Here is a 13,951-nt window from a genome sequence, read left to right as displayed (position 1 = left end):
AAAAGAGAAAGAAAAGAAAAGAAGGAAAAGAAAAGAAAGAAAAGAAAAGAAAAGAAAAGAAAAGAAAAGAAAAGAAAAGAAAAGAAGGGACGCCTGGGTGGCTTTGTGGTGGAGCATCTGCCTTTGGCTCAAGTTGTGATCTGGGAGTCCCAGGATCGGGTCTCACATCGGGCTCCCAGCATGAAACCTGCTTTTCCCTCCGCCTGTGTCTCTGCGTCTCTCTCTCTCTCTGTGTGTCTCCCATGAATGAGTAAGTAAAATCTTAAAAAAAGAAAAAATCTTAAAAAAAAAAAAAGAAAGAAAAATGTCTAGAACTTTTCGGGGCAGTGAAATACTATTTTATGATTTCCCGTCTTAATATTCTTTGATTTTTTTTTTTGAAATATGAGAATATAATTTTTTCTCTTTTTTTTAAGATTTATTTATTTATTCATTCAGAGAGAGCAAAGAGAGAGGCAGAGGCACAGGCAGAGGGAGAAGCAGGCTCCATGCAGGAAGCCCGACATGGGACTCGATCCTGGATCTCGAGGATCACACCCCGAGCTGCAGGCGGCGCTAAACCGCTGCACCACTGGGGCTGCCCGAGAATATAATTTTTCAAAAGCAAGAAAACTATTGTTAAGGATTCCTACAAATACATGTTAAGTATATATATATGACCACATCTTCTTGGTTTGGCTATAGGGAAAACTCAGCAAAATTCCAATCTTCACTGTGTATCTTCTTGTCCTTTATTTGTATAACGCATCACTCAGTCATGGAAATAACTCAAATTACTTTGGCATAATGTATTCACTAGGACCCTACTTTGTGAGGGCTTTCGCATGGCTAGCATACTCACACATACGTGGAATTCAAACTTTTGCACTCCACAAACAGGAGGACACTGAACTCTCACATAGTAGCAATGCCTGCCAGTCCATTTGTTCAGCTTCAACAGCAGCATTTTTGGCTCTGAACTTGTTTTGGTTGTTTATTTAAATTTTTCTTGTTGTTACTCAAATCTCTTGTTATCTTATTTAAAAATAGAATATTAGAGACTTCTACTTCTCTAAGCATGAGTTCTTGAACACACTTTTTCATCTCTTTTTCCCCCTAAAGCCCAACTAAAATAACAGTAAAGAAATAAAAAGGTGTAAACAGAGAAAGAAAATGGAAAAGACAAACTAAAGAAACAGAAGAAGGATCTAAGAAGACAGACAATGCAGGGAGCAGAGGCTAATTCACAAAAGGCATAAGTAGTATGTACAGACAGATAAAAATATATTGCACCTATTAAGTAAGAATATGATGTTATGAAAAAAATTAGAAAATGAGAAAGATCTCTTCATAATAAAACAACTGCTATATAATATCAAAAATTAAAAGTCCAGTGGAAGGGTTGGAAGATCAAGTTGAGAAAATATCCCAGAAAATGGAGCAAAAAAAGGCAAATAGAAAACAGAAAAAAAATATATAACAATTTAATCTACAAGGTACAAAAAATCCAGAAAAGGAAAGAAGAAACGAAAGAGAAGAAATGATCAATAAACTAAAAATAATAGCAAGCCTTCCATGCTATAGGGAGAAAGATACCATTTAAAAAGTTTCTGGGAGAGAAGAAGAGAAAAGAAGGAAAGGAAGGAAAGAAAGAAAGAAAGAAAGAAAGAAAGAAAGAAAGAAAGAAAGAAAGAAAGAAAGAAAGAAAGAAAGAAAGAAGAAAGAAAGAAAGAAAGAAAGAAAGAAAGAAAGAAAGAAAGAAAGAAAGAAAGAAAGAAGAGAGAAAAGAAAGAAAGATTCAAAGGACCAAGAATTGGAAGCTAGAAGGCATTGGAATAATGCCTTTAAAATTCTGACGGAACAGCATTGCCAACCTGAATTTCTAGTCCCAGCTAAATATTTAACTAAGTAGAGAGTAGGATTAAGATTAAGAACTCAAGAAAATAGAATAAAATAAAATAAATTATTTCTTGTGCAACTTTTCTCCAGAAGCTACTGCTGGATTTGTTTCAAAGGAGTGACAGGATAAGTCAAGGAAAAGGAAAATCTGGGGGCACCTGGGTGGCTCAGTGGTTGAGTGGGTCCATGCCTTTAGCTTAGGTGGTGATCCCAGAATCCTGGGATCAAGTCCCACATCATGCCCTCTGTGAGGATCCTGCTTCTCCCTCTGCCTATGTCTCTGCCTTTAGCTCCGTGTCTCTCATGAATAAATACATGACATCTTTAGAAAAAAAAAAAAAGGAAAATGTAAGCTGAAGGAAGGAGGGGATACTGCAGAGGAGCACAGGGGATTCTCAGGCTGCTGGCAAAGAGAAGTTCAAGATCAGCAGGCTTCAGGGGCACCCAGTATAGGTCAGGAAGGACGGGGAGGGCCCTGGAGAGACTGCTCCAAGAAAAACACAGACATAAAATTGATAAATTTATGTTTACTGTATTTTGAAGAGTATCCTATTCCCAGAAAGTTTAGGGATGAATTCATAATTATTACATGGAAACCTAAGCAAACAAAAAAGAAGACAATTATTTACTTTGGGGGGAAAAAGGTAGTACCTAACAGTAGAGACAATCAAAGAAGATTCAGTGGTTCAACTGGGGCCTATGTCTGCCAAGTAATAAAAATGTCACATCTGATTTTAATATTGTTTAGTATAATTTTAAATGTTGATTTAATAAAAATAATAGTAACATAGATCTTTAGGTAGACAGAAAGTGAGAAAGTATGTGTATGGTGGTGGTGGGGTGGCATAAGGAAACTAAATCCTCATCCTCTATAATTGGAAGTAAATAAGCAATGTCTAAAGTAGAAAATTTTGAAAAATTAGCAATATAAGAATATTTAGAAACACGAGAGTCAAAAACAGAAGAAACAGCTAAAAGATTTTTATATGGTTGCCTCCAGGAGCAGGCAGTAGAATGGGGAAAGAGATTGGGCACATGGGTGCATTCATAAATTCTAGAAGTTGTAGTACTATTGAGTAATATGTATACATGTTTTACTTTGATATACTTAAAAAGTTTTTAATGACTGGAGAACAGGAAATAAAGTGTTCTTATTAGTGATAGGAGGCAAAGTTCTCATTAATTTAATGGACTTAAGACAAAGATGAAAATCATTGTGCTGCAGTGTCAGTCTTTAGCCTAATACAAATGTCCATTGGACTTAATGTTGTCAATGTAAACAAAACAAAACAAACCCCACACCCTAATTCTATGTGTTGAATTATAAAGGCAAAGAAAAAACATGAAAATAAAATGTTTGAAATAGATTAAAGATTCTGTCTTAAAGGCAAGGTGAAATTATGGTCCTTAGGGTATTTTTAAGATTCCAAAAATGAAACATAAATCCATTTATTCTCTATTTTATGCCTACTTTCCAGGCAGATCCTTAGAAAAATTTTATGTAAGGGTGGGGGAAAAGCATATGTGAAAGTCTAGGAATCTTGCTTAAAAGAAGCAGATCATCATAATTTTCCTCTTCAATGAAGGACACTTCATTTTATCCTTCCCATTTCTCAAAGACTCATTCCACTGATGCGTTTTTACTACATAGAATTCCTTGTAATTATTAGTCACTTGGGTTTGTACAGCAGAAGACTTCTTTCAATCAGTGGGACTTGTATGCTTCTAGTCAAGAAGAAACTGTCTTTCCTCAGATTTTCAGATTCTCTTTTGCATCTGAAATCATGGCCAGCTAGTGGACTACTGGGTTATTGCAAACTACAGATTTTGTTCAAATGATTCTCTTTCCCCCTGCCCCCAAAACCATCACCATCACCAGTCTGGACAGGTGATTCTTCTCTTTTTAAGAAAGCACAGAGCAAATGTCAGGTGTGTCAGATGTCTTATAAGAGAAACAGTGTTAGGCAATTTCACAAACTAGTGACTTCCAGCAAACCAAGTTCTCCCTTCCAGTTTATCTTGGTCTCACCAGTAGGTAGGTTTTGGCTCAGTTCATCGTGTGGCATGGAAGTGGACTAAGCTTGCTTAGTGTTCAGATTCTAAAAATATCCTGGCTAAGAGGTGCATTGGAAAGCAGAGCAGCAGGGAGTGTAACGTGTTGAGGGATGGTTTGGGCTTTCAAGAGATGGAAGAGGTAGGAGAAGGAAATATGGTGAGTAATTTGGCTGTTGTTTCTTGAGTTTCTTTGTAGCCATAGTTGCATTAAGGCAGCTTTTTAGAAGGCTTTCACAGTGAAGCAGGGAAAGATTCATCATCCTCCCTACAGTGTGAATGAACACCTGGCAGGTACTGGGTCTGCCTTTCCCTCTCAATCATGTCAGGAAGAACAGAGCTGAGAGGCTTTTCATGATCTTCTGAGATCTCCAAATAGCTGCCAAGGAGTGCTTCTCCATTCATCTTGTGAATTTTGAAAAGTCTTCACCTCCAAGTGCAGAAATCCAGATTATCTCCCCAAAGGGATCCTCCTCTCTCCAGGATGACAAGTTCCTCAGGACAGAAAAAGTTCATATACAATTTGGTGTTGGACACCACGCCCAACAAGCATCTTGTCCGTGGCAGGCACCCAGTAGATGCATGGTCAATGAGTTACTAAACATGCCTAGAGAGATGTCTTCTCAGAGCTTTGCATGTTTAAAAGTGATGATTTAAGGGGTGCCTGGAAGGCTCAGTTGGTTAAACGTCTGACTCTTGATCTCAGTTCAGGTCTTGATCTCAGGGTCGTGAGTTCAAGCCCCGTGTTGGGCTCTACACTGGGCATGGAGCCTACTTTATTTACTTCTTTTAAAGATTTTTATTTACTTATTCATGAGAGACACAGAGAGAGAGAGAGAGACAGAAACACAGGCAGAGGGAGAAGCAGGCTCCATGCAGGGAGCCCAACGTGGGACTCGATCCTGGAACTCCTGGGCCAAAGACAGGCGCTAAACCACTGAGCCACCCAGGGATCCCCTGAAGCCTACTTTAAAAAAAAATAATTAAAAAAAAAATTATTTGATTCAAAATCACCCGTATATTTATAGCAGCATTATTTACACTAGCTGAATTATGGAAGCAGCCCAAGTGTCCGCTGATAGATGAATGGATAAAAAGAAGAAGTGGTATATATACACAATGGAATACTATTCAGCCATAAAAAAATAATGAAATTTTCCATTTGCAATGACATCAATGGACTAGAGTATAAAGCTAAGCAAAACAAGTCAGTCAGAGAAAGATAAAAACCAAAAAACAGACTCTTAACTATAGAAAACTTTATCACCAGAGAGGAAGGAGGTAGGGGGATGGGTGAAATAAATGATGGGGATTAAGGGGTACACTTGTCATAATGAGCACTGGGTGTTGTACAGAACTGCTGAATCACTATATTATACACCTGAAATTAATATAACACTATTATACGGTTATAACAATGTTAACTATATTGAAATTTAAGAAACATGATTATTGTTCAGGATATATATTTTCTTTTAAGATAAGAAAATAATGATCCTTCTTGTATATAGCCAATGAACAAAAATTCCAAGAAGCGATTTTAGTTTTTAAACAAACAATAGCAAAAAAAAACAATAGCTGCACTCATAAATTTTCTTCCCAACTCAGGCTAGCAAGAGAATATTTTAAGTGAAAATTAAAACTCCAAAAACATTTCTGAGGTATGATAAATATCATTAAGCCAAGAGCTCTTTTTTAGGCTGTTGGTTCTGTTATCTCTATGGAATGATCCTTATTTCCTTTAAAAAATTATCAGGACACATACAAGCTATTCCTCTGCTTTGATTACCAGGGCGCATCCCCTGATCTACCTTTAAAGCCCAACCAAGAAGTCACCTTTTCTAGGAAGCCTCCCCTGCCATTGTCTTACCTCCAAACTAAAACTAAATGAGGTTATATGCTCCTCTGTGGTTGGAACATCTTTTGATTGTTATATGAATCACTAAATTGTAATTTATTGTTTACTTTGTAAGATCCTTGAGGGCAGGGATAATGTCATATTTACATCTAGATTCCCTTGACCTAACTTAGGAACTGGCATATCATAGAGCCGTCAGTAAATGTTGGTTGAATTGAATTGAATGGTAATAGAGAATGTTTTCTTATTTGTGAATTTGATCATATGAAGCTTTACAATGATATAAAATGACTCCATATTTAGTTATATATCTAACAAATTGCCTTTATTAAAAAGATTAAAATTACTATGAAACCAGAGTATCCTGGAACATGCTAGACATATGGCCATATGGCTTTAAAGTTGCATATTACCAGCAGCTTGGACTTATTTAATTTGACAAAGTGAGGTGCTCATTGGCATTTAAAAGAAATGTCAGACAACACCATAGGGATGGGGTGGGGGGATGGCGGGGGTGGGGGAGTTGTTTCAATTAATTTCTGTTGGCAAAGGGAAGTGATTCACTTCCAAATGATTTGTTTTGACTCTGATATTATTTTCCTAGCACAGAGACTGGTCTTACATCTTCTAGTAATTGATTTAATACCATGGGGTGTTATCTGGCCCTTTTTCACATGTGCACTGAACAACTCACTTCTAAAATATAAGAAAACATTTGTTTTAAGAACTTGCTAATTAAAGAGCTAGATTCTCCTAGTTAAATCAGGTTCTCAGGGAAATTAGGAGGACTATTAGTACAGAGTTACTCTAAAAGCAGTGAAAACTATAAGGGTTAAACCAATTTGGATGATGAAAGAATAGGGGATGGTGGTGGGAATCTAATCTTTCTATGCTGAGAAACAACACCTGCAGTATAAACCATTTCATTAATTTATTTGTTCACTCAAAAAACTCATATTGAGGCTCACCAAAAGTACTGTAGTGACCATAGCATATAATAGCATCCTCCAAAAAGTGGTAGAAAGAATGTCCCAGAAGATTGACAATTTAAATGTCCTTCTCTATGAACTCAACTGAATGTCATAACTTATTTTGGTGGCTGAGGCATCAAACAAGTTATAATTGGGGTCTCAGAAGGATGGTCAACATAAAGCTGAACTCAATCCCATTTGAATTGGATTAACCCTGATATTATATCCTTAACTGTATATTTCACTGCAGACAGGACTTAATCTACAAAGAAGCACAGGTGTTAACAAGGTTTGTGTGTGCAGAATTAAACCCTGAGTTATCATTTATTTGTTTATTTGTTTGTTAATGAGTTATACTCTTCAGTATGAGATAAATAGGTGATTAAGAGTCTAGAATCTGGCTCCTTCTGGACTTCATTCTTTGTTTTCTAGAATCTCAGAATCAGATCATTGAATGTGGGTATTCATCTGAACCAACAAAGCTGTCGTATAAAAACATTTTGTACCTATTACGCCTGCGAGGCACTAAGGATGCCAAAAGTATAAGCTATGGTCTATGTCTGGGTTTATAGACTCTCAAAGGGCAGAATGTGTATAAGAAAAAAAAACATTGGAGAAACATGCAAAATGCTTACCGTAATATAGACTAAAAGTCCATATAGTCTATAGAGACTAGAATAAGTTCAGGGGTAGGGGATAGTCTAGTTGGGGAAATGGACGAAGGAGAACTTGACAAAGGCCTTGAAAGAGGGGAATGTAGGAATTTAGGGGTGGGAGAACAGGAGGGCCTGGCAAGGAGGAGGGAACATGAGGGGTGCTGGAGAGCAATGAACAGGCTAGATCTGCTCCAGTACCAGGGGAACATAGAACAGAGTTTATTAACTGGAGCCTGATCTCTGATTTGGGGCTGTGGTATATGTGTTATTTGACCCAAATGTAGTTTGAATATTGAAAAACTGATAGAAGTCACATCAACAGTTGGCTTCTTAGTATTCTCTTAAAAATTGGGAAGTCTGGTAGTAATAGGTCTGTGTTCCTGAAAGGCCAACATCACTGCCATACCCCTTGGAGCAGAGCACAAGTTTTCCTTGGACTCAGTCCCTGCCTGGCCCATTTGCTTTACTTCCTCACTCTCATGCTTACTGTATTTAATGAGCCCACTTTTGCTAGGTTACGCTACGGTAACAAACACTCCCCAAAATCTCAGTCACAACCACAAAGTTTTATTTCTCACCCTTAATGCATGTCAGTTGGCTGTGGCTGTGCTCTGTGTCTCCTTCCTTCTGGGATCTGAAGAAACAGCACCTACTCAAGATGTACTGTTCTCAAGTGAGACAGGAAAAAGATCAGAAAAATGGCAGAACCATGAAATAGCTCTTAAAACCTTTGCTCAGACACGGCATCCATCACTTCCTCTGAGAATGCATTTGGTCAAGGCATGTGACATGTTAAGCCTATGTCAGTGGTTTGGGAAAATACAATCCTTTGACAGGGAGGTTCAGTGACTAACTGGGAACATATAATGCAATCTTCAGCAGCATTTGAATTTACCACTCCCCTGATGAGAAAACATTTTGGAGTGAGGGGTAAGAGTGAGCTGAGAATGCCAGCTACAAGGCTCATGACTGCCAACAAAGTTCCAAATGCACATCTAACAAACAGACAAACCAACAAACAGACAAACAGACGCCACCAGGGAAGGTCTGACTCTGGGAAGCAGGGCTTTCACACACGCCCTCATAAGAAGCATGCAACTGAACGTGACAGAAGCTAATAGAGGAGGAGGACAGGGTTGGATCCCTTTGCTCCTGTCTTTATTTACAGCAAAGGACAGAACACTTTGTCACCTTGGAAACAGCCAACAAAGGCAGTGTGTAAAGCTCTAAGAAATCCCTGGCTGCTCTCTCAGAGGTGGCTGGGGCTAAGTGCAGGGGTGGGGCATTCAGCCACTCGACTGCCCTGGGCCTTGGGTATTGTGTAGTCAGGCAGGTAGCTCCAGCTGGAAGAAAAAGCTGTTTGGCTTTGATGGTCACAGCTGACTGCATTATATGTACCTCCTTGTCTTTTGTATTCAAAGATAACCCTGCTGACAGAGGAGAGCGTGGCCGCAGTGTTGGAACCTGTGACCTGCACTGGGGACAGTCCACTCTCTTTGCTGTATGGCTTTTCTTTGCAAGTCCTATTGTAGTCAGTGATTTTACAACCTGTACAGCGTTTCCTCTGATTAGACCATAACAATCTGTGAGACCGCGCCGTCATTCCCAAGGTCATCTCTGTGTCACTGCTTGCATGTGGTTACTAACCTTCTCTTACCTTTTTATCCTAAGTTGCATAAACACTGCACTAATAAAATTCCTTTTTAAAAAGGTTTTTATTTCTTTATTTGAGAGAGACAAAGAGTGTGAGCAAGGGGAGAGGCAAAGGGGAGGGAGAAGGAGAGGGGGAGAGAGAGAATCTCAAGTAGACTCTGCACTGAGCCCAGAGCCCAACATGGGGCTCGATCTCATGACCCTGAGATCATGACCTGAACTGAAACCAAGACTCAGTCACCACTCAGGCATCCCACTACTAAAATTCTTAAGAAGCTCTATGTGCTTCTGTCACAAACCAGAAGAGGACTCTAAATTGGAACATTGATCACACTTATTGCTGTGTCAGCTTAGACTTGTGATGTCTAATGCCATGTTGATGCTACCCTGGCACTATCAAAATACTCTTGGCCCTTGAAATAGGGTTTTGAGCTTCTTGGACTTTCCAGATAGTATCAGTTAAGAGCACACAGTGAAGATATCTCAGCACATCTTTAGCCCACGAGGTAGTATGTCCACTCTGTAGCACTTGCATGCCTGAGGCTATTCCTACATGATAGTCATAAGTTGTGCAAATATTTTTTTTTGCATTTTGTTGGAGAAAAACACCTAGTTTGTTCAAGATCAAACATTACTGAGATCAAGACTTTATAATAAATTCCAGTTCATTTGAATACTAAACTTCAGATTATTTATATGTCTCCACATACAATATCATCGAATAGCAATGGCAGCAGATTGAAGGAAAATGAACTTTCTTTTTTTAAGATTTATTTATTTACTTGAGAGAGACAGAGAGAGAGAGAGGGATGGTGTAGAGGGACAAGGAGAGGGAATCTCAAGCAGACTCCACACTGAGCACAGAGCCCAACACAGGGCTCTACTCCACAAACCCAAGATCACGACCTGAGCCAAAACCAAGAGTCAGTGGCTCAATCAACTGCACCACCCAGGCACTCCCAAGGAGAACTTTGATTTCAGCTCAGCCACTCATTATGTGGTCGAAGACAAGTTTTTATTCCTCTATAAAGAGTGGACTAGAACAAATAAGAGACAGAAAACATACGACTAATATTCTATTACTCCTAACAACTTTACCATGGCAGACATGACTAATCAATCATAGCCCTGATTACTACCAACCCTGGAATAATCTTCAGGATACTTCTCAGTACAGAGTTCCAGGCAGCTGCTACCAGTCCCTGGACCTGACACTTAAACTGGAATCTACATACAAGTCTTGGTCTCAAAAATCTACAAAGTATGGAGATAGCATGTACAAGTGCTCTTCTATGTTGTACAAATTTAAGGTCTTTTTTTTTTTAAGATCTATGTATTTGAGACGGAGAGGAGCAGAGGGAGAGAAAGTCTTACACAGACTTTGGGTTGAGCACGGAGCCCCACTTGATCTCACAACCCTGTGATCATGACCTGAGCCAAAACCAAGGTGCACTCAATTGACTGCACCACCCATGTGCCCCCAAACTTAAGGCGGTGTTATTATTATTATTACCATTATATTAGTGATTGTTACAGAGAATTTGTACAGATTGTGTTCAGGAATATATGAGGTGTTGATGGTGATTTGTGTCTTACCAACATCATCCATAGTTGTATTCTAATAGCATATACTAAGTGCTTCTGGCGTTTTTAACTAAGCATATACTAGGAAAGCAGCTTCAAAATACAGAGCAAGGACAGCCTTGGACTGCCTGGGAAGCCATCAGGGAGACATGCTAACCTGGATTTGAAGCCTGACTCCACCTTTTAAGTGTGAACACTGGGCTGTCACTCAGCCTCTCTGAGCCTCACTCATTTCTCATCTATGAAGTGGGCTTTGGAACTTCGTCTTAGGGCTGTTGCCAAGTTTAAGTGAGTTAGCATGTGTAAACTAAAAAGCAAAAACCATGATTCATAAGCAGTGCCCTATAAATGTTAGTTCCTGAGGCTGAAAAACTGGTTTATGATGAACAGCAGTCCAGGAATTCTTACTTTCTGTTTTAGCAAAAGATTAATAAACAAGAGTCAGAAAACAGGGCAGCCCAGGTGGCTCAGAGATTTAGCGTCGCCTTCAGCCCAGGGTGTGATCCTGGGAACCTGGGATCGAGGCCCATGTCAGGCTCCCTGTGTGGAGCCTGCTTCTCCCTCTGCCTGTGTTTCTGCCTCTCTCTTCCTGTCTCTCATGAATAAATAAATAAAATCTTTAAAAAAAAAGAGTCAGAAACACTTTCAGTTAGAAATAATAGTTTTTTTAGTGCAAGAGATAAGCACCCAAACTTAGATCACCATCTTGCTTCAAAAGGAAGGTAAGAGCTAGAGCACAAGCTCTCCCTCTGTGAGATTTGCGTCTTCTACCAAAAGAGATGTTGCAACTTATTTTATTTAAAACAATTAGAAAACTTCAAGGGGATGATAACTCAAAAGCTGCAAATGCTGTATGGATGGTATTCAATAAGGGGAAAATGCTGACTCAGATAATGTACTCCTAACTCCTAACTCTGCAAAGGTTTGAAACTGTCATGTTCTAAGTGCACAGTGCTTGATCATGTAGATGAGAATAATTCAAATCCCCCTGGGAATGTCTGTGCTGCTTCTCAGAGTGATCTGTGTCAAAGTTCCAAGCACCTCAAATAGAAGGCTTCTAATGTTCAAAGTCTGGACACTTCTGCTGTTTCTACCCCAAAGATGAGAATTTCTTTGAACCTGTAAACTTTGCAGTTTCTTCTGCCTCCACTATCCCTATCCTCTGCCTCCTCTTCACCAAGTTTATTATCAGTACATATTTTTCATATCTGGAGATCAAAGCTATTTTATTACACTGGGAGGAAATTTTGAGGGTACAAGCTGTATAAAGCAGGTTTCAGAGGTAGAGTTCAGTGATTCATCAGTTGCAAGTAACACCCAGTGCTCATTACATCAAGTACCCTCCTTAATGCTCATCATCCAGTTACCCCAACCGCCTACCCACCTACCAGGAGAATCACTTTTTAAACCATTACTAAATTCAATATGGAGACTACTTTAAAGATAAATGTTAGTGTGTGTGTAGACATATATACATATAATGCATGTACACATATGTAAATGTGTGTGTTGTATATATATGTATATGAGAAGCGTCATTCCTCTGCAAGTTGGAGTCATTCTAAAATACTGTTTATGTATGGGGAAATAGTTATTTCCAATTAGTCTCTTCTGCTTACAGAGACTCGTGGAAGCAAGAGTGGTGAGAAACACAAACATTTTAAATCCTCATCCTCTCTGATGCTAAAATAGGAGGTTGAATGATAGCCTCTTCAGAGTACCTCAATGTGTCTGGATGAGCAGATGTGAGCCAGAGTGGAGTCTAGAGGGTGGAAGAGTGAAGTTTTGCTGAATTCATGATAGGGAATCCGAAAAAGTGCTTAACTTCCACTAGGCCCACTGATTATTTGGATTGTTGTGAAGGCAGAAGAGAGGAAAGCCTGGCAGTGGGCTAGAAGTGAGGTCAGAGGTCAGCCAGACCAGGGCTCAGGGACAGAAGTGACCATGAGACCATTTGCTTCCAAAATTGTAATATTATATTGAGGGAAGTAGAAAGATAGGCATTGCAGTTGGCAAAAATGGAAGTTAGGTAATTATATTTAGATCTCAAGGGACCAGAATCTCTGCAGACAAAAGTACCCATTTATAATTGTTTAAGCATTGAGTCAAGTCCAGAGAATATGCACCAAACTATCCCCATCATAACCACAACTTATTTTTAGAGGTTCTAATTCATCACATTTGGGGCCCCTAAATATGTTTATTCAAAAGTTTATTCAGGGGGTGCCTGGGTGGCTCAATCGGTTAAGCATTTGCCTTCAGCTCAGGTCATGATCCTAAGGTCCTGGGATGGAACCCCATATCTGGCTCCCTGCTCAGCAGGGAGTCTGCTTCTCCTGCTGCCTCTGCTCTTTCCCCCCTGTACTCTCTGGCTTGCTCTCTATGATAAATAAATAAATAAATAAATAAATAAATAAATAAATAAATAAATAAATAAATAAAAGTTTATAAATAAATAAACAATAAATAAATATAAAACTTTATTCAAGAAAGTTACCAAACACTGATGAGAGAAATAAAAGACCTAGGGGCGCTTAGGTGGCTCAGTCGGTTAAATGTCTGCCTTTGGCTCAGGTCATGATCCCAGGCTCCTAGTATCAAGCCTCATATTGGGCTCCCTGCTCAGTGGAGAGCCCGCTTCTCCCTCTCCCTCTGCCCCACCTCTCCACCCGCCCCACCCCTCCGCACACACACGTACTCCCTCCCTCTCTCTCTCTCTCTCTCAAATAAATAAATAAATAAAAATATAGAGACCTAAATATATACAGATATATACAATATTCATGAACTGGCATATTGAATTTTGTAAAGATATCATATCTCCCAAAAGTAATCTAGCTCAAAATCCCTCAATCAAAATCCCAACACATTTTTTTCAGAAATTCAACAATCTGGTTCTAAAATATATACAGAAATGCAACTGACGAAGAATAGCCAAGACAATCTTAAAGAAAAAGAAGAGGGGATCCCTGGGTGGCGCAGCGGTTTAGCGCCTGCCTTTGGCCCAGGGTGCGATCCTGGAGACCCGGGATCGAATCCCACGTCGGGCTCCCGGTGCATGGAGCCTGCTTCTTCCTCTCCCTCTGCCTGTGTCTCTGCCTCTCTCTCTATGTGTGACTTTCATAAATAAATAAATAAATAAAATTAAAAAAAAAAAAAAAGAAAAGAAAAAGAAGAAAGTCAGAGTACTTCTATGCTATCAGATATCATGACTTATTAAAAAGCTAAATAAATAAAATGGCACAGAAAGAGATAAAAAGATGAATGGAACACAATAAAGTCCAGAAACCAAGCTGCAC

General features: G+C 39.2%; 1 long non-coding RNA gene across 1 annotated transcript in view; it reads right to left on the bottom strand.

Moving 5' to 3' along the window:
- Positions 1-13,951, bottom strand: part of LOC106559032 — a 71,910-nt gene that overhangs the window by 25,337 nt on the left and 32,622 nt on the right. The gene's annotated exons all lie outside the window — the stretch shown is intronic.

Source organism: Canis lupus, chromosome 7, assembly GCF_011100685.1.
Source record: "Canis lupus familiaris isolate Mischka breed German Shepherd chromosome 7, alternate assembly UU_Cfam_GSD_1.0, whole genome shotgun sequence".
Classification (NCBI taxonomy): Eukaryota; Metazoa; Chordata; class Mammalia; order Carnivora; family Canidae; genus Canis; species Canis lupus.
This window is presented reverse-complemented; position numbering and strand designations above follow the sequence as displayed.